The sequence below is a fragment of the Plectropomus leopardus genome, chromosome 22 (genome assembly GCF_026936395.1).
Source record: "Plectropomus leopardus strain MGB_pleo_1.0 chromosome 22, ASM2693639v1, whole genome shotgun sequence".
Taxonomy (NCBI): Eukaryota; Metazoa; Chordata; class Actinopteri; order Perciformes; family Serranidae; genus Plectropomus; species Plectropomus leopardus.
In genome coordinates this window covers 10,912,935-10,932,500 of record NC_142197.1, presented here as the reverse complement: position 1 = coordinate 10,932,500, position 19,566 = coordinate 10,912,935, and the positions used below count along the sequence as shown (strand labels likewise).

The window sequence follows — 19,566 nt, the reverse complement described above, 5'->3', positions numbered from 1 at the left end:
ATAATCTTAAGTTTATCATGTTTGCTTGCTATTATTGCTATTATTCAGCACTATATACAAAGTATAGCTGAGGCTGATGGGAATATTATTTGTTTTTCAGGTAGTCAGAAACCAAAATATTTGTGAAATCAGAGCGACAGTGGCGCTGAATAGCTGAGGGATCACTTAAGTTATTGCAAATCATCTTCTGGTCACCATTTAAGTCTTTACAACATTCGCAGCTTTATCTGGACCTCATGCACTAATGTTTGAGAAAATACGTTTCTGCAGTTTGATGTAGGACATTTAACTACCTAAACACTGCAAACACTGAGCTCCTGTTCCCATCTAGCCCCACTTGTAAGCTACATCCTGTATATATATTCTTATCTGAAAAGAGGCCTTATGTTTGGCATTCAGGCTACTTAAACAGCAGTATGTATGCAGAGGTCCAGGTTAAGTACCATGAGTCAACAGAGGCAGCCGCTCACACAGACAGCGCAGAGGTGCCACTGAAAGAAATGTTTGATTGATTCAGGGAGAGAGTGCTGCACAAACATGCATGCTCTGTTTTCAGCTGCACAGTGCTTCATTTTCACACAACTCCACGCATTCACACTTGGGTGCTGCCAAACACAACCACAGTCCACTGCTGGCTCCTGAGCTGCTGCAATGAAACAGCTGGGATGTTGGAAGAGGCCACGAAACATAGCAAACCTAAAATCAAAGCATCAAGTGTCACTGAAATAGTAAAGATTACTTACATGGTGAGCAGTCTAGTCTCGTGAAGCTCAGCTGCTTTGAGTTGTGTTCTCGCTTGTTGCTGTGCAATACTGCAGTCTCGTTTTTTATTTTTTGGATATACAGCCAATCACAGTCCAACATAAAACAAAACTGCATGCTGTTTTTGAAACCGTACTCAAAAATGGTAATTTGGAGGGAAATTAGTCATAAGGAACATCCCTACGTTGGACACTGATGCGAGTTTAGGTGGGTGTTAACTTCCACCAAATCGTGTTTTTAGTGTTAAGCTAGCTTGCTAACATGCCAACTAACTTATGAGACACATCTTCATCATCCAGAGCCTCCTCTTCACTTCCTCTAGCATAACTGACAATGCCTGGCAAGGTCAGCTTTGCAAATGTACAGTTAATACCTTTTCTAACTGAGCTAACTTTGAGGATTTTTGGTTATGAATGTGATACCATCGCAGTCGCGATGTCACGACCATCATCGGGCAGCGACTCAGAAATTAACTGATGGCTTCAGCAACTAAGCAATATAACATTTATTAGCAGCTAAGTCTGTCATCAATTTTTGTTGACTAGTTTGGTTATTTGTTGCATCCTAGTGGATAGACAGCGTGCACACACAACAGATGTGGATATGAGCATACATAGTTGCACACAGTGAATATAACTACAACATTATGCGGTTCAGTGCTCACACTTGCATGCATTCGAGCAGCATTTTCAGGGTCAAGTGCAAAGTCTGTGAACAGGTTTCTACTTCATTACATTAATATAACAAGGAATAAAAAGCACATCAATAGCGCAACTTCCAAACACATATTTGACAACAAACCCAGTGAACTGTAGTTGAATTGCAGCTTCCATATATATTTCCCTTAAAATAACAGTATCTCAACAAATAGGAAGTTCTCCCTTTCCCTCTCATCCTGCTCAAATCATCCCGTGTCTAGTTGCTAACATCGCCTTACAAATACTCGCCACCTATCCATAAATACTGAGAGGGAAAATGATATCACAACTACACGCTGTGGCCGGAGTGACTGTTGGGAAGCTTACATCATTACCTGTCTCAGTGCCATGGCTCATCGTGCTGTGCTTGTAGGGGCGGCACAAGTGTTAACGTGTTGCCACGAAGCGGTATCGCTGTCGGGACATACGGGGTGGTGAGCCTGTCATGCCCTGACACAGGCGAGCAGCTAAACTCTAAGTGCTGAGTGAGTGGAATGCCAAGGTCCTGTAAGCCCCCGAGGCAATTAGGGAAGGAAGTGAAGATTCGACCAGGGACCGAGTGTGTGGTTTTGTGTGTGTGTGTGTGAGTGCGTGTGTGTGTGAAAGAGAGAGAGTTGGGGTACTCAGTGGGAGTTCAAGGGCTCATTTACAGCCAGAGAGGTAACCAGTGAACTTATGTACAGTCAGGACAATGAGAAAGAAAAGACAGCAAAGTTCAGTCTGCTTACCTACAATAATACACCACTTTACCTGTATATAAACACACACCATTACATCGACACACACCCACTCACTATACCACCAACCAACACATATGCACACTAACCCCGTCCCCTGAGACAAAGCTGACCATACCAATTATCCTAGACAAAACGAGAGCAGCTTTTCAAAACCTTTTAGCCTAGCCAGTAGTGTGTCAGTCAGTACACCACTTTGGTCCAGACTGAAATATCTCAGCAGCTGTAGAATGGACTGCAACAAATATTTGTATAAACATATATAGACATTCATGTTCCCCAGAGGATCCTAAAGACGTTGGTGATCTCCTGACTTTTTCTCCAGAACCACCATGAGTTTTGCATTTGTGGTTTTCAGTGAAACTTATTGACAACTATTGGATAGATCTCCATGAAATGTGGTGTATTTCCCTCCGGATGAATATGTGATCACTCCTGTCATTCCTTGACCCTTTGAACCCCGAGCAAAATGCCTTGATTTCTGACAAGCACATGGGCAAACGGCAATAAAATTCCCTGCAAAACTAATGACACTCCCATCAGCTTCAGCTGTACTTTGTGTTTGGTGCTAATTAGCAAGTGTTAGCATGCTTCCAGGGTTAACACTGTACCTGTAACATCTTATCATTATCATTGCAAGCATGTTAGCATGCCGAAGTTATCGTTTATCTCAAAAGCATCACTTTACAGCCTAATGTAGCTGCTGGCATGGTTGTGGTTACTGTAAGTCTCGTTTAATTCAGGGTTTGTTGTCTTAGCAGAAACACAATGTTTCACATGCACATATTACATTACATACTAAATAATGCATATTAAGTTATGGCTCTGCTTAGAGGTTTACCGGAGAGATCCATTATATATGTTTACCAGAGATTACTGGTGCTCGATTTCATGGCTTTAAAATGACATGTTACAAAATAAGGTTCAAACATTACGTTGTTCCACCGAAGCAAAACGAATCTCCTACAAAGTGAAACGAGGTTTGGAAAGTTAAATGAGTTCATGGTGTTCAGTCACATATTAAGACTCAGACTCTCCCTTGCTTCACATACAGGAGGCACCGTCATCCTGCTATGAGTCAACAGCAATTGGAGCAGAGGGATATTATGCACATGGTTAACTAGGTCAGCCGGGGACATACTGTAGTTGTCTAGTCAATTCATCATAGAATTATTTCCATACTGATTGGGGGTTAACGTTTTGCAGACTCAAACACTCCAAGATTAAAACTTAACCAACACTAACTTGCCACAGCAGGAAAATCTTTTGCTTATTGTAGATTTTTTAATCCTTCATAAGTTATGAAGATTAAAGCTTGAGCTTTTAAGGGCTTATCGACATACTGTATTAGCACAACAAGGTTATTTAGCTCTTAGGCTTAGGCTGGACTCATATCCCATCCCCCAACAACGTTCAGCAAAGTTCAGAGGGCGCACACAACGGGTCTCTTCAGTAAACCAACTCCAGATAGATGTTTCAGCCGTAACCAGGGGTTTGAGAGGGAGTCGACGAGGTCAAGTATCTGCAGACAATTTAGTGAGCACACACTTAGCCAGACGCTTCTCCTTTGCAGCCATTTTTTCACTATCAAGAAAATATTTTCCCTCTACATAGTACACGGTTAAAAGGAGAGCAAAGCAAACAGTCATGAAATTGCATTTATTAAAAGATATTTAATCAGGGTTCCTACAGCCTGAGGCAAGTTAAATTTAAGACTTTAAAAGACATTTTTGATGGCAATTGGAATTACGTATAGGAACTTTTAAAAAATGATTAATGTAACATAAAGCATGACCTTTTTGGAAGCGCGAGAGGCATCTGGTTCATTTTTGTTTTAAACAGATATTAGAGATATATAGAGATATACATTACCAATCATTTAGATTTTTTAAAATGCAGCGTCAGAAAAAAAGGATTTATAGAATCTTACTTTCCATGGCCCAAATGATTTTTGTTTTAATTCTAACAGATTGATTTAAGACATTTTAATACCACCTAGAGCATTACTTTTAGACTCATGAATTCAATGCCTTTGAAGACTTTTTAAGGATATGCAGGAACCCTGTTAATGGTGGAAAATCCTGTGACATATTCCACAGAGAAAAACAATCCACCGTGAACAAAAAAAAAATGAACTCTGTGCACTATCTAAAGCAGAACAAACTTTGCCCTGAGCCAAAGTCACTCTGTTTCCACCTTTGCTCTTTTCAGGCTTTACAAGCACAAGATGGGCCAAACAGGTTGGAACAGTGTCATGCTTAGTTGACAGTTTCCCTGGCCTCTTGATGAAGGGTTGATGGTGCAATTTGTAAAGGTAATGTGTGTTTATTGCCAGGGAAGGAAGGAAACTATTGAATAAGTTGGATATATGAGTGGAAGGGATCAGCGATAGCAGAGACCTAAATCTCTTGACCAGAGTCCAAGACTTAATTAGTTTGCCGTTGTAAAACAATAAACAAATAGGTCGTATTGATTAGGAAACAGTCAGTGGAGCCAGGAAATTCTGTTACTGTTTTTGTAGCAAAGACTGGTCCATTTATGATCCCTGTCATTTGGGGTTGAGGATGCACCTCTCGCTGGGCTCTAGTTCACTTCCTGTTACGGAGCAAACATATTTGCCTGAGTTGTAACATAACCAGGATGCAGATTGTGAGCTAAGGCAAATCAGTCACCTGGCTCCCCGGCTGCTATGATGGTGCACGAATGATGAGATGCGGAAACGCCATTCAATCAAATCAGACTAGACCTGTGGCATCACATCACATACCTGGAAGCTGCAGCTACATGGTTTGGCATCTGTGTCAAAGTGTTGTTGCTTTTGGGTCTAGCGCACTTCCTGGGGTGTAGATGCGGAAGTCCCTTTTTTTTGGGAGAGGGGATTAAAGAGACAGCTGCCAAAACAGAACGTTTTAGAAGGAGGGTGAATTCAGGCGTTCGAGCAAGGATAATATGAGGAAAATAATGTATTTTTGACTATTAAAGCATGTAAACACGTTCTATTAGAAACCTAAAATGCAAGTATGAACCTAAAAAAATGCATAATAGACTCTCTTTAAAGTTTGGCTAGGTCTAGGCACAAAAACAACCTGGTAAAAATTGTGGTTTATGTTGAAATTACCTCTTCATTAAGGTTAGGGGACCTTTGTTGCCATGACCAGAAAAACTAATTCTGTTAGGAAACAACTGCGGTCATGCTTAAACTTGGTGACACTGACAGTCTGAAAAGAGCAATCTCGTGTTTAAGTCTGGTATTTTGTTGACCTCCTTCTGCTGACTTTGTGACTCTTATGAGAATGTTACTCTACTTCCTGCTTTACTCACACTGAACAAGAATCACAACGACGGCTGTGACAGTTGAAGAAAAACGTGGTTTATGGTCATTTGCTGAAACTGCTGACGCTCTAGTTTTGTTTGGTCTCCAGCAGACAATACAAAGTCATGCTCGACCCTACGTTAATATTCAGCAGCACGACATCAGCATGTTTGCTGATGAGCTTAACATTAATGTTTAAGCTGCTGCTGTGAGATAAATTATTTCACAAAGCAGCGCTCATGCTCACTGCCGTCCACAGTTTCCATTTTAGGATCAAGCTTGAAACATCAAGCAGGTTATGGCCAGTTTTCTGATTTACCATGGCAGCTGTACGCTATAGCGAGAAGTGTGACACAACACCCCGAACCCTGCAGCTCCAAGGCTGCAGGCATAACAAGGACACAGCAGGTAATCAATTCTGCCCTCTATGGTATCCTGTCAAACTGAGGGAGTACAAATTATGAAATGGATATTGAGAACAGATTCTTTTGCCAAGTACAGTTTGGACAGGTTTGCAGCCGGACCTTGAAATCAATCATCACGGCTGAGCGAGGAAGGGAAGTTAATTCCAGTCGAGGCACAAGTGGTAAAGCCTCCTGAAGGATTCACAGTGAGCTACAAATTGTTGGCTAAGGTTTGCAGCCTCAGACCTTGAATTCTGCTGCAATAAGGACAATTTTTCAAATTCAGTCCCAAATGCTCAGCAGCTATTTTTCTAGATCTCTTCTGACAAAGCTCCACTTGCCTGTTAGAGTGGCTGTTGGTAGAAGGAAAAGAAAAGAAAAGAAAAAAACAACAACAAATGAAAATAGCTTTTTATTCAGATGGACATCTGGGCTCAGAGGCTTTATTACCAATCCACAAGGTCCCTCCAGATTTATTTTGCTACTCTCTCTCCTGCTCGCCCTGTCGTGCCTCGATCCTTTCTCTCCTCTATTCTTTGCTGCCCTCCTGTATCAGAGCCACTGCTTCTGTTGTGCCCTCAAGCACAGTCACAAATTGACATGCTGAATTCTCAACTGGGACATTAAACCCCAGGGATCAAGCGTACAGAGAAAGCTCTTTTATATCCTCTCCCTTTGGAAATTGTTTATGTTCATCACATGGTGCGCTAGGTGGATTTCTGCACAAAGGGCCAATGTCCCGCGTCTCAAATCTGCAACCAGGCTGCAAGGGGAAAAACAACCTTTTCCACCTGAGAGCAAAAGAAAGATGAAGACAACTGGGGTTTCAGATTTTAAGTATATACAGAAAGACCACAAATAAAAAGCACTAAATCCAAAAGCAGCAACTGGCACTATTTTTTTTTGAACAACGGTTCACTTGACTGCAGCATGTCTGTATTTATGGAATTACCTATAGCTATTACTTATTTTTGGAATTTTTCAGGCTATATCATTTCGATACACCATATATATAAATATATATAAATACCTTCCTAAAATTACTTTACACATCAATGTTCTCCTCTTGGTTATACTGGAACGCTTTTGTATAATTTGGGGGAATTTCTTGGGGAAAAAATGTTCAATAACTTTATTCTTATACCATGTTGTATCATCAAAATTACTTAACATAAATATCTGAGCTCCTCAAATACATTGTGTTTGAAAAAAAAAAAAAAGCTTGAGTCAGTTGAAGCCCAGTATACGTTTGCACATGATCAGGAAGGTACCACCGCCACCTCATGTTGAACAGGAAAAACCCTGTTATTTACATCGCATATGTTGTTGAAATTCTATACTCCAGTCATATTGCCACTAACAGGCAGTTACTGTTTACTGAGATGACACTACTACCTTGTGGTTTCCTCGTGCACCCTTGCACTACGTGTGTACATGCAGTATTTTTTCCATCATCCAGTATAACATTGATGTTTTCATAAGTGTTTTTTTTCCTTAAAGATGCAATGACAAAGATAAAAGACCAAAACCCAAGAAACCTAATGATTACTTACAAACTAGAGAGAGATTACAAATTCAACATGGCACATCCACGCCATTGTATTCTCTTTTAACCATCAATTTTATTGCCATCATCAGGCTCCCCCTCACATCACCGCTGCTCACCTGCCTGCCACTTTATTACTGCTGCCTGCCCTACATTATTTATGTGCTTTTGAGGGTGATGATTTATCCAAGTGGAGGAGGACAGCTGGGACACAGAGGAAAACAATGTCCTCTCGACTTTTAAATGTGTCAGTTTGATGCCTCAATTTGGTGCTGGGTGATGGACGGAGGAATGCACTGGGATTAAAACGCTACAATAACGGCTCTTCTTTCTGACATAAAGGTGTATGAATCAAACCTACTGACAGACAGTAGCATTTGTTTTCACACTGACTTGTACCTTTCTGAACGTTACGACTAGGACAAATTAATACTATACGTACATTCTCTCAAACCAACACACACACCATCCTTGTCTTTTCAGGTCAGCTCAGTAGAGAGCACTCTGCGATAATGAGCTGCTCCACTTTCATGACAGATGGAAAATGTGCAGCACGCCGCACTCTGCTCCTCCCTTCCCTTTTTCACTCCACCTTGCCCGACTCGCCCAACCATCTACCTGTCGGCCCTGTCGCTGCCCCGGCAGAGCGTCGTATCAAGTGATTGGGACGAGCCAACGAGAGGAGGAGCCGCCAGGAGTTGAGGCAGTGGAAAAACCACCTCAACCTCCTCATCAATATTGCAGCCTTACCTGGTGAAAGCTAACACCGGGCAACATATTCCATCATGTCACTGGAAGAGAGGATCAGATGCCTGGGCTTGACATGCCAACATTGTTGCCCGTACAAATGATGACGCAAAGCTCACTTCATTATTCATGGCTTCTTTAAAGGAGGAGGAGAAGTTTGAAGGGATTGGAAAGCAGAGGATGTTCAAGAGTCCAATTATCAACAAGTAGGTCACGTTTTTTCTCGGCTGAAGAGCTGAGACTCGGCAGAAACGTGAACACGAGCTCCTCCTGGTGCAACAGGCTGGCAAGATAGATTCAGAAAGGTCTGATCCTCAGGTGTAAGGGCACAAATATAAAGATGTAAAGAACAAAAAAGCAGTGTTGAGTAAAAATAGTAAACAATACATATAGTATTTCTGATCGCCGTAGTGAGATTAGTATAGAGATTCAAATATAAGTGACACATTCAATGAAATTAAGAGAAAAGAAAAGAATTTGTCACGAGGTTACATGCAAGCCTCAATCCATTTCTACTTAAACTCCTGATTGTGTAAGACCCCTGAGGACAAAATACAGATGCATGCATACTGAAAGTAGAGCATCAAGATGTTAAACCTTAGAGGTGCACAATGCATTGTTTGTTCAGTATCATTACCATCTAACAGAAAAATTATGCTTCAAACCGTCACAAAGCAATTCACATGTAAAGAGATCTTACCTCTTGAGCTACAGGCAGCACTCCTTAATTACTATTATTAGTGTATGGTTGTGCGTTATTGCCAATAAATAATATTAATATATTTTTTAGGCAATATGATGATACATTATACACTGTATGCATGAAATCTCCTCTAAACTGCTGTAGACTACTAAATGAACAAGTTAAATAAAGTGAAATAAGGTACTCTTATAATAAAGTTAAATAAACCAGCGTTACAATAAACTTTAATAAAATAGCTACTTTCATATAATAAATTAACTACTGTTACAAGAAAGTTGAACAAAGAAGTGTTATAATAAAGTTAAAGTATTGGTGTAATAAAGTTATATCGAGAACTGTCATAATAACATTAAAGTACTCTTCCCATAAAATTAAATTACTGCCACAATAAGTTAAATAAACTACTGTTAGAATAAAGTTAAACAGAGTAACTAAGTACTGTTTTTATTACGTTAAATAACGTACTGTTAAAATTAGGCTGAACCATGATAAAAATTTCAAAAAATTAAATTAAATACTGTCATAATAAAATTAAATAAACAACTGCCACAATAAATTTAATTAACTACTACAACAATTAAGTTCAATAAACTACTGCTACAAAAAAGCTTTAAAAAATACTACTTTAAAAAGTCAAATATTGTTATAATGAAATAAATCAAAGCGGAACAACTGGAGATTTTATTCTGAATCATCTGGCTCATCTCGGGCCAACAGTTTACTTCTTAGTGATATTGTGATTCCATAGACTCTGAACAAGCAGCGACACATTGAGTGTATTTGATATATCACCCACCCCTTTTTCGGTACAACAGTGAATCAATGATTTCCCTTATTTCTAGTTAGGGATTTTGATTTTGTAAGGAACAATCTAAATATTATTTTGGGAGCTGCTAACTTTTGTTTGCACTTGTAGTTAGGTCAACAATTTTTAGTCCCTTTGCACCACCTAAACTTATCCTGCCACCTCCTCAAACAGTGAATGTAACTTGACCCAAGTGGACTTAAAACAGACACTGTTTTCTATTATAAAGCTGCTCCTCTGAGCGCTGGTAACTGCAGCTCATCTTATTGGTCAGTGGGAGAGTGCTGTCATCACTGCAGACCAAGTGCATCTGAGCGTGTGTGTCTGTGTGTGTGTGGGTGTGTAACACGGTCTGGCTGAGGTCAGGGTTGGTGCACATTTAATCTGCTCTCTGTTTCCAGGCCACTCCAAGGACTTTGACACATCGCTTCTGTATCTATTATTCAGAAGTGGTCCGAGACTTTCGAGTGTGTGCGTGTGTCTGTGTGACAAATTGTCCTTCAATGGCAAAACGCGGCTCAGAATTTTTATTTTATTTGCAGCTATAATATCAACCCTGTTGCATAATCACGCTGTTTCTACCGCACACAAACTTGCACTCACACACAGACACACTGTGCTCCCACTCCAGTTGCACAACCTCTGAATTTTAGGGATAGAATGGCCTGGTTTCATAAGCAGTCTGCTGCCTACTGGCAGCTGTGCTCTCAGATGAGGTCATTACTTGGGGCGGGCCACAAGCAGAGAGAGGGCATAACACTGGACACATCAGTAAAAACCCACTGAGTGTGAATGAGAATGACGGCCAGGGGCGACCGTGGAGCTCTGCTGATCCGGTCCGGGGAGGTTGTTGGGCGTTTGTATTGTTTCTGTTTTGAGTCGTGTTACCTCGCTGGTGGTGCAGCGATGCATTGAAGGGAACAGAGGAGTTGACTGATGCTTGTGTGTCGGTGCGCATGTGTGTGTGTCCAGGCTGGTATTACTATCAGCTCAGTGCCAGGGTGGGGTGAATGGCCTCAGTGCTATCTCTGGTGCACAGCTTGTTTACCCTAATGAACACAACTCCAACTCCACTCCAGCCAATTGCAACGAGGGCATTTGCCTATTGACGCTGCTCCAAAGCTGGAAATCACAGGGGATATGAATATACATGAGAACAATGCTCCCTCATTTTGCTACAGTGAACAATTTCTGTGAATGCTTACACGCCTGCTTACACAAGCACCAATAATAACCAGACACTGATGGCTCTTTTCAATTCTCTGATCCCCATTGTTGAACTTGTACAGAGATAATTTTCTGCCTTTCTGAGAACTTCTTTGTGTTGGTGATCGGGGCATGTAGAGCTGCAAAGTGCCGCCCTGTTAGCTGACATCTGTACTGGGAAACGGTTTCAGCTCTTTCCATGAAAGTAAAGACTTAATTTAATGTCAATATTCAACATGTCCCTGAAGAAGACTTCTGCTAATACTGCAGGGGAGTAGAGCACTCAAATCGTTTCATCCAGTAGCTAAAGCTTCTTTAAATCCCTCCAAACATGAATTTTTGACCAATAGGAAAATAGTTAATATGATGGGAGTAAAACGCCACTCCGTCCAATAGTTGAGCACCTCAGTTGTTTACCCAAATCTCTGAAATCCCTCCGTGAATGTTTATTCAGCCAATGCGATGGCAGCTGCCGCGGCGCACAAGGACGAATGTCTGCTTGCGGGTCTATGGTGATGTTGTGCTGCATAAGGCTGTGCCACTGCATGCGTGTGACCATTACATCATGGCTAGTCCCTGACCGGTCTGCACCACACACGATCACGTGACCTCCTGTCGACATCTCAGAAACGCCGCCGTGCTGATCTGATCATGACTTTTGCAGTGAGGCGATTTCCTGCTGGCATCCCGCTGTGTGAGTCTTAATCCCTCTGTGTCTATTGTTTATTGGAGGAAGTGACCACAGAGTGTGATGGACACGTCAAAGTGTGCACATGCTCGTCTGCCTCGTTACTCATGTGTTAATGTGTCTTTAATTCATTCAACTTTCCTTTTATTGTGGATTGTTTTCTATGTCACCTCTTTAACCTCTATCTTCCCCACCCCCCTCCACTCTGCACCCCGCCAAAGCCGCTTTGAGCTCTTTGCTCTGACATCACCATAGTCATCATCAGTGGGCATGGACTAGACCATTAGGTGAGTAACAGGGGGGGAGATTACACACAAATCAGAGCGCTTTAGTCTGGCGTTGGCACAGGAGAGACTCTGAAAACCCACCTTAGAGTGGAAAAATAGTAATGCACAGCTTGGGGATCTTTGCTTCAAAAGCCTTTGTCTAAACAGCTGATGCTTTAAGAAACTAAAAGTATACGAGCATCCCTTGGGTGCAGGAGGAACGCTCCAAAAGTATCAGCATCAGCAGAATAAAACTGCCATTCTGCCTCTGGCTCACTCTCCATCTTTTTGTTCTGAGTTGTTGTAAGCAGGAGGTCATGACCTGTGGAGCTGTGCTGACATGTGTTAGAGTTAGAGAACGAGAGACAGAGAGAGTCAGGAATGAGAGAGACAAAGTATGAAAGTGTATCTGTATCCTTGACTCAGTGACACTGTGACACTCTGGTGGAAGATGGATAGCAGAAGTTTCCACCTGCCCTGAAAACCCATCATTTGTTGGGCTGCTTACATGGCAGAGGTGTCACAGTGACCTCCTGGTCCGCTGTTTCAAGTTCACTGATGTGATATAACACGGGCATCTCTTGACTCCATTAATAGGGCGGCAATTTGACAAATGGCTCCTCCGAGCTTCTTAAGCCATCTGTGATATTTTAAGAACAAACTGTACAATAGACTAGAGCTATGATAAAAAAGGGCGCAATACTATATGAATCTGCATAGTTTCTGTCCAAGCCCAATCTGAGCCTGAGCTACGGCACCGTTTTTTGGTCCCAAGCCCAATAACAAACCAGAATTTCCACTGTAATTGACATTAAACATACAAAAAAGACAAAGACGTTGATGGTTAACCATTAAATCGGTTAAGCGTTAATCAGTTGTATGCTGGTGATATTGTTGCCCGGTTATGTGAGTCAGTCTATAAGTTCATTCTGCAAATCTTCAATTTATTTTACTGTGTACCACCTCGGTCTGGTGGAAGCTAACGTTAGCTTCTGCTTGAACAATTACTGCCTTCAACGCCATCCAGTACCAACAGCGTTGCTGTGGAATCTAGGTGGCCATTGGTAAGCATCCAGCAAATCTCCTTTAGCCTTGCTTACTATGCTATCACTGTTAGCTATATTAGTGCTGTTAGCAGTGTTTCATCACGGCTAGTGGTGCTGAGATTGTTAACAATGCTAAAAGGGTTTTGCGGCTCAAAATAAAGCTGCGGTGGGGCTGAGCGTGGAAAGTGAGCGCTATGTTTTGGCATGTTAATGGAGTTAGCTGGCATTCTGTCAGCAAAGAGGAATATTATGTAAAAGGCAAGACATACATCACAAAACATTTAAATTTCACCACCTCTAAATAGATAACGCTCTGAAATATGGTCCCAAAGCTCACTGAGCCAATGGAGCATGGGACTAAAAGGAAAGGCCTCTTGTCTATTTCATGTCATCATTTTTTTAATTAATAATATAAAATTATTGAGGTATTTAGTAAAAAAATGTTGTGTTATTTGATTTTCTCCACATTGCTCAGCCCTACTAAAACTTATTCAGAAAGAAATGTAAGTTAACAGAGAACAAGGAAAATAAACTATTACAGTTTTAGTACTCCTGATAAGCAGGCCATAATTTAAGTTAAAAAGCAAACTGAAGAGGGAAATTTATTACTGAAATGACAGATTGATGATGAGTAATGTAAAAATAAAAAAAAGCTTCAATATAAATGTTCAAATTAAAAGATTAAAGGGGAAATCTTAAATTGAAATATGTAATAACTTTTTATTTCTTTGCTTTGTCTCATACTTTTTTTGACTTTCCTTTCTCTCTTTTGCATTTGTAACATTTTATATTTGGCTTTTCAAGCTGTCTGAAATTAGTACTATATATTATAAATAAGTAGTCTTTTATTTTCACTTCTGGATAAAATCTCATGTAAAAAAGAGATACGTTGTGACTCAGAAAAATATTTACTGTCTGTGTTTGTCAATTGCTGCATGAAAAAAAAGTCAGTCATCCTCTTAGGAAAAAAAAACCGTTACAAAATATTTGCAACCGCTTCAACATTAAGTAGTAGCAAAGTGCAAACATGACGTAAAACGTGCCTCATGACTGCAGGTGTTCACAAATGCTCACGTACACGACAGCTGCTGGAGACACAAACACACCACTGACAAGATAGCCCTGTTTCACTGCCTCTTTCAGTCTTGACCTCAAGAGACAGGAACTGATGAACAAGTGGCTCTAAGTTTCCACTGGATGGACACATTCTCACACCTACAATGGCGCACATCATAGATTATCGGAGTGCCTGCACAAACACACTGCTGAATATTATTTGGGCTTATGTCTTGTTGCCAAAATGAGTGAATTCTGGAGAACTCATGGAAACTATTTTGCTTACAAGGAACTAAAAGCCTTAAATGAAAGCGACACATAAACTACTGCAAACAGGCACTCACACACATGCAGACAAATATATACACACAGACCTTTGACACTGTGGTGTAAACATTAGCACCTGCTTTATCAAAGGAAATGGAAACACAAGCTAAACTAAGCGGACAGCATTTGTAGCTGGCTGAAATCCCCCATCTCCAGTTGTTAGAGCTACTCAGTGAAGGACTTTCCAGGTTGTCCTGGCTGACATAATGTTGCATTAAAAGATCATGTGGATGGATGATTCACATTCCTGCTCGGACACCCTGGCATGATATCACCACAGCTGGGAAGCCCCACTCTGGAAACCCCTAAACTTCCCCAGAACTCCCCCTCCCCAGCCGCTTGACGTTAGCCCCCCATTCCGGTGCACTGAGCTGGCACTGGCTGAGGCCGGGCAGTTAAAAATAACCCGCCAAGACGCCACGTTGGTCCTGATGACATATGTCTCCATGGAAACCCGAGACGACACATTGGTGGAGGTCACAGGTCGGATCTTAAGAGAATCATGTGACCTTGAGGACATGGAAGGGTGCAGGAGGAGAGGGCCGCTCGGTCAGAATGGCAACTGTAGCAATGACAAGGAAAATCCCCCTGAGAGAGAGTGAGAGAGCATGCCTTCTCTCCGTCCGTCCGTGCCCTCCATTATCAGTCACTCGGAAATATCAACATGCCCTTTGCGATTGAGCTAAAGTCATTATGTCATTAAGCCAGCAGGGGTTTTCAGCTGGACATTTTCAGTTACGTACAGTCCAAAATAGAGGCCACTCTCTCCTCCCCTCACTGAGCACAACAGGTCTGTCCCTTTCTTAGCGCTTGGAAATGTATGAAGTTTCCCTCTGGGGAGATGAAGCCCACTATCACTTTGTCATATCAGCTTAGCAATAGAGAGCTAAAGTCCTGATGCCACTTCCATGCTAGCCTCTATTTTTCACTCGAAGAGTAAAATGTATCGTTTTGGTTGATTGTCAGTTGCAGTGTTTCCTACACACTGATAACATTGTTTTTTGTTTTACTAATAAAAATGAGTAATATTTTGTAGGAGTCTTAGAGACTGTCTAGGAGTGTAAGCTTTTAGCCAGGGACAGTTGGTGAGAGTCACACAGCAAACATTACCAAATGGTTATTGGGGGTTAAACAACAGAGTTGGGCCTATTCAGTGTCAGTGTGACTTTGTTGGGACGTTTGAAAGCTGCTGCTGTGTTAGCTTGAGCTAACCAGGCAGATATTAAATGACCATTTGCTGGAAGGAGAGCAGCTCCGGAGACAATCCTTTAGCATTGTGTCGCCCACACGCATCAAACCAAACCATCACTAAAGAACTAGTGGTGATGAAGGCCGGCTGTTGTGTTGGCCGAAAAGTTGCACTTCCTACTCTCCATTTCTCTTCTCGTGCACAAAGCTGAACTGCCAATCAGAGCATTTTCTCTTAACAACAGACTCCACTGGCTCAGACGCCGATTCAACAGATGACGATTCAACAGATGACGATTCAACAAAGGTCGTCTAGTGCCAGTGGTGCAAGACACCGCCAAAACTAGGGCTACAGTTGCTCACCGACAGTCAGATATCGACAGCCAACTGTCTCCTCCGTGTGTCAGGGCCCTAACTTGTGTAACAGCAGCAACAGAAAGTTTTCTTATCCGTCAAGGGGGAGTACAATGAGCAAGAACATCAGCTGAGCAGGCGGTACTAATGTGGCCCTGGTGTGCCGAAAAATGTGGCTGTGTGCAGCCCAGACCACCTGCAGATGAGGTCTAGGCGATGAGGTCTCAAGATGCATTGGGTTCTTTTACTTGGAGCTGTCCACTTGTGATCCAATCGCCCAAGACACATGTCCATATCAGGTGTAAACAGGGACAAATTGTTCAGCAAGGTCAAGCTATTACAAACGTTGTGCTTTTAGTTTTCCTAATTCTGCACACAACTTACAACTTACAAGTTCCATTTTCAGTTCAGCTCTTAATAGTGGGGGAAAACCCTCTGTAGAAGAGGTGAAACCCTACTAGTCCCCCATGTGATGTAAAAAACTAAAAGAGGTGGCAAAGGGGGGGGGGTTACAGTACATAAAAGGTTAGCTATAAGGGTGAGCTGAGGGGAAACCCTACGCTTCAAATGCCGATCTTTTTGTTTAGCAGCTGCCCACCCCCTCACCCCTTACACTGTCCCGCATATCTTCATCCCCCAACGGATGGGTATTTTAAGCTTGTGTGGGTGACCCCACTGCTGCTGTGAAAAAAAAAAGAAAAAGAAAAGAAATCACATGTTGAGTTGTGTAACGATTTCACCTTTTGGGTGCAGCCAAAAGCGCAGACTCTTTATTCACACAGTTTCAACTAGGTACACACACAGACGTATTCCATTCTTCACTGCGAAGATGTTGATAAATACATCTGACAGCACGGTAAACAACCAAACTGTCAAACTATCAATTGCCATACTTGGTTGGCTCTGCTGTTGACTGCTTCCATATTTCTCCCCACTTTACTCTCCGTGTTGCCAGAAAAGAGGTCCATTTCTATGGCTCCCTGGAAATATGTCAGCCATGGTTATTTGTGGGGGGATTTTGTGTGCTTCTTTTTGTGCTGTGTGTACCAACAGTCAGAAGAGAGAGAAGGAAAGAGAGACAGAGAGCTTGAAAGGCTTTTGTGAGCACCCTCATATGAATGACTTTCTCTGAGCCCTCAACAGTCACATATGTTCACAAATATCGCAACAAACAGGCAGACGTGTGGTGGATGAAAGGTCAGTGTGTTGGTGTGCTCATAAGGGAGAGGCTTGTAGAAATTGGTAAGCACAGGTGTTTCTTAAATCTAACTAGAATTACAACCTGGCAATTGTATGCAACTCTGTGCACCACTCAAGTTGCACATTTACATCCAGGTTTGTAAAAATGTGGACGCTTCACACACATCTTCAGAGGAATGGGACGGTCTGACAAACCAAAAACATAATTTTCCATTATTTCCATCAAAATTAATATCAAAGCAATGTGAAATGTGTTTTAATTGCATTTGGTGGTCAGAATGAGATCGGTCTCAGTCCAGCAAGTTGTTCATTTGTCCAAGCCGGTGTAATAGGGGTCTCTGTTGGTATCAGAGTAAATGAGAGAACTGTCATCTATTGTACAGCCTAATTGAAATGAAGTCTGTCTCAAGCAAATCCTAAGTGAAACTGGACTGGTTTTCCAAGGCTGGCAGCCAACACAATTCCTGCTTCATGGTGCACACTCACAGTTCTAAGCTGAATAACAATGACACCATTCACAAGACAGTCATGTGTGCTACTGCAATGAAAAATTCATTATTTGCTTTCATGCTTCAAGGATTTATCAAATATTTGAGTTTTTAAGCTTTATGGAGGAATCTATTCATGAGTGCATCACAGCTGACACGCCTATGCCATATTATCAAACACCATTGTTGAATCCCAGTTCCATATGTACTAATTCTCAGCAGGTTTTGAAAAATGTGTTGTGTAGTGGTTCCCAAATATCTTTAGACCACAGCACCCATTAAAATTCCTTTAAAGGGGTGTTGTGGTAAAAAAATCATGCATGCATGTACACAGATGTTTATTGGTTTGAACAATTTAAGTGTGATGATTTTTTTGGTATGCAATTGCAAAACCATACTATAGGCATAGTGTATGGTAAATACTGTGGTAGGGAATTGGGACGCACTTCAAGTATTACTAAAATTAATATGTTGCAAGAACAAGTGGCATACTCAGAGACTGAAAAATGAAGCCAACACCAAAGTGTCAAAACTGCAGTTCGATGAACCGCCACTCGAAGCTGGTTCCTAAAGCAAGCAGTCACCATAGACCACTATGCTAAAATGCCCATCCTAACAGGAGAAATAGATGTGTTTACAACCTGTTACAAAAAAAACACAACAAAAAAAAGTTGTTGTTTTAAGCTAGATTTTTTGTCTTTTTTGCTAATTTTCCTGGTCATGACAATTGTAGGGAGTGAATTTTTTTTATAACTCGATCGTTTGAATTGGGTTAAGGTGTAAAGTTATGCATAATTAAGGGCACTAAGTAGCCGCAGATGTTACTATTTCAGTGTGTTTTAAATTTTTGTTTTAATGGTTTTAAGCCTGTTTTTCATGAGCAAATATTAGCATTACCATAATCACAGACAAAGACAGTAAATGCACTGTACTTACCGAGTTTGCAGCCAGCATTAAGGTTAGCTCCACCCTCTGGTAAAAGTATGGTCACTTCTTGTTACAAAAATCCAAGATGGCGATGGCCAAAATGCCCATCTTCAAGCCTAAAATGGGAGACCACAAACCAATGAGTGAGGTCACAGTGGCCACATCAATGTTTTGGGGGTGTTTGTGGTTTTTAGACCTTTTTGAGATCAGTTTTAAACAGATTTAAGACAGAAAATCATTATTGTCTTATTTAAGCAATACAGGAAAGTAAAAAGGTATGCAATATATACGTGGTCCTATGCAGTGGTAGGTTTAATGTATTTTTTGTGTCAACAGGTAGGTGCAAGTACAATGTAAAAAGAAAGTATTAGGTACAGTGGTAGGTTTACAGATTTGTTACATCAGAAATGAGGACTTACACACAGAGATTCATTCTCACAAGAGGAAATAAAAAGCTGAATAAATGAAATTAGATCAAATGTTTGTAGCAATTTAGACCTCACCAATTCAAACTGAAGATTATTAACTGACTTCTAAGGCCTAATATCGCTAGAAATTTAAATTAAGACATGTTAAGGACCTGCAGACACCTTGTACACAGTCTTTGGCAAGACCACAATTTGTGCCATTGTAAAAAATATTTTATATCCTGTCTTGAGATCCAACCCAATGCATGGGTGATTATTATGATCTATGCTGACTAACTCTACTGTCCTAATACATGTTATTTGGGTTAAAGATCATCCCTGTCATTTCACAAATCCCCCCTCCCCCATCCTCTTCCAAACTCCTAAACTCTTAATAACCACTGTTGTGCATTTTTTAAGTCTTTCAGGAGGTAAAGAGAAGCTCAAACTGGGTCCAACAGGGTGCGAAATGACTCCTTAGTAAAAAACTGATGAATGTTTAGGTGGCAGGAGTTCACATATTAATACTTCAAAAGAAGATTGCTGTGAATAGACTGAAGAGTTCTTAAGGGAGTAAGTGGCCAGAGGTGTGAATGACTGAAGAGGTCATAGATCCTTTAACGCTCCAGATCAGTTTCTACACACGCACAGGCACAGGCACACACACACAAACTTTTGCATTGCTATTAGTGTGTGTA

General features: G+C 41.2%; 1 long non-coding RNA gene across 1 annotated transcript in view; it reads right to left on the bottom strand.

Annotated features, from left to right (window-relative positions):
- The window catches only part of LOC148185870 (uncharacterized), a 102,912-nt gene that overhangs the window by 43,696 nt on the left and 39,650 nt on the right, over nucleotides 1-19,566 (bottom strand). Inside the window, exon 4 of the long non-coding RNA XR_015775581.1 lies at nucleotides 18,471-18,577. This is a non-coding gene — a long non-coding RNA (uncharacterized LOC148185870). The remainder of the gene's footprint in view (nucleotides 1-18,470; nucleotides 18,578-19,566) is intronic.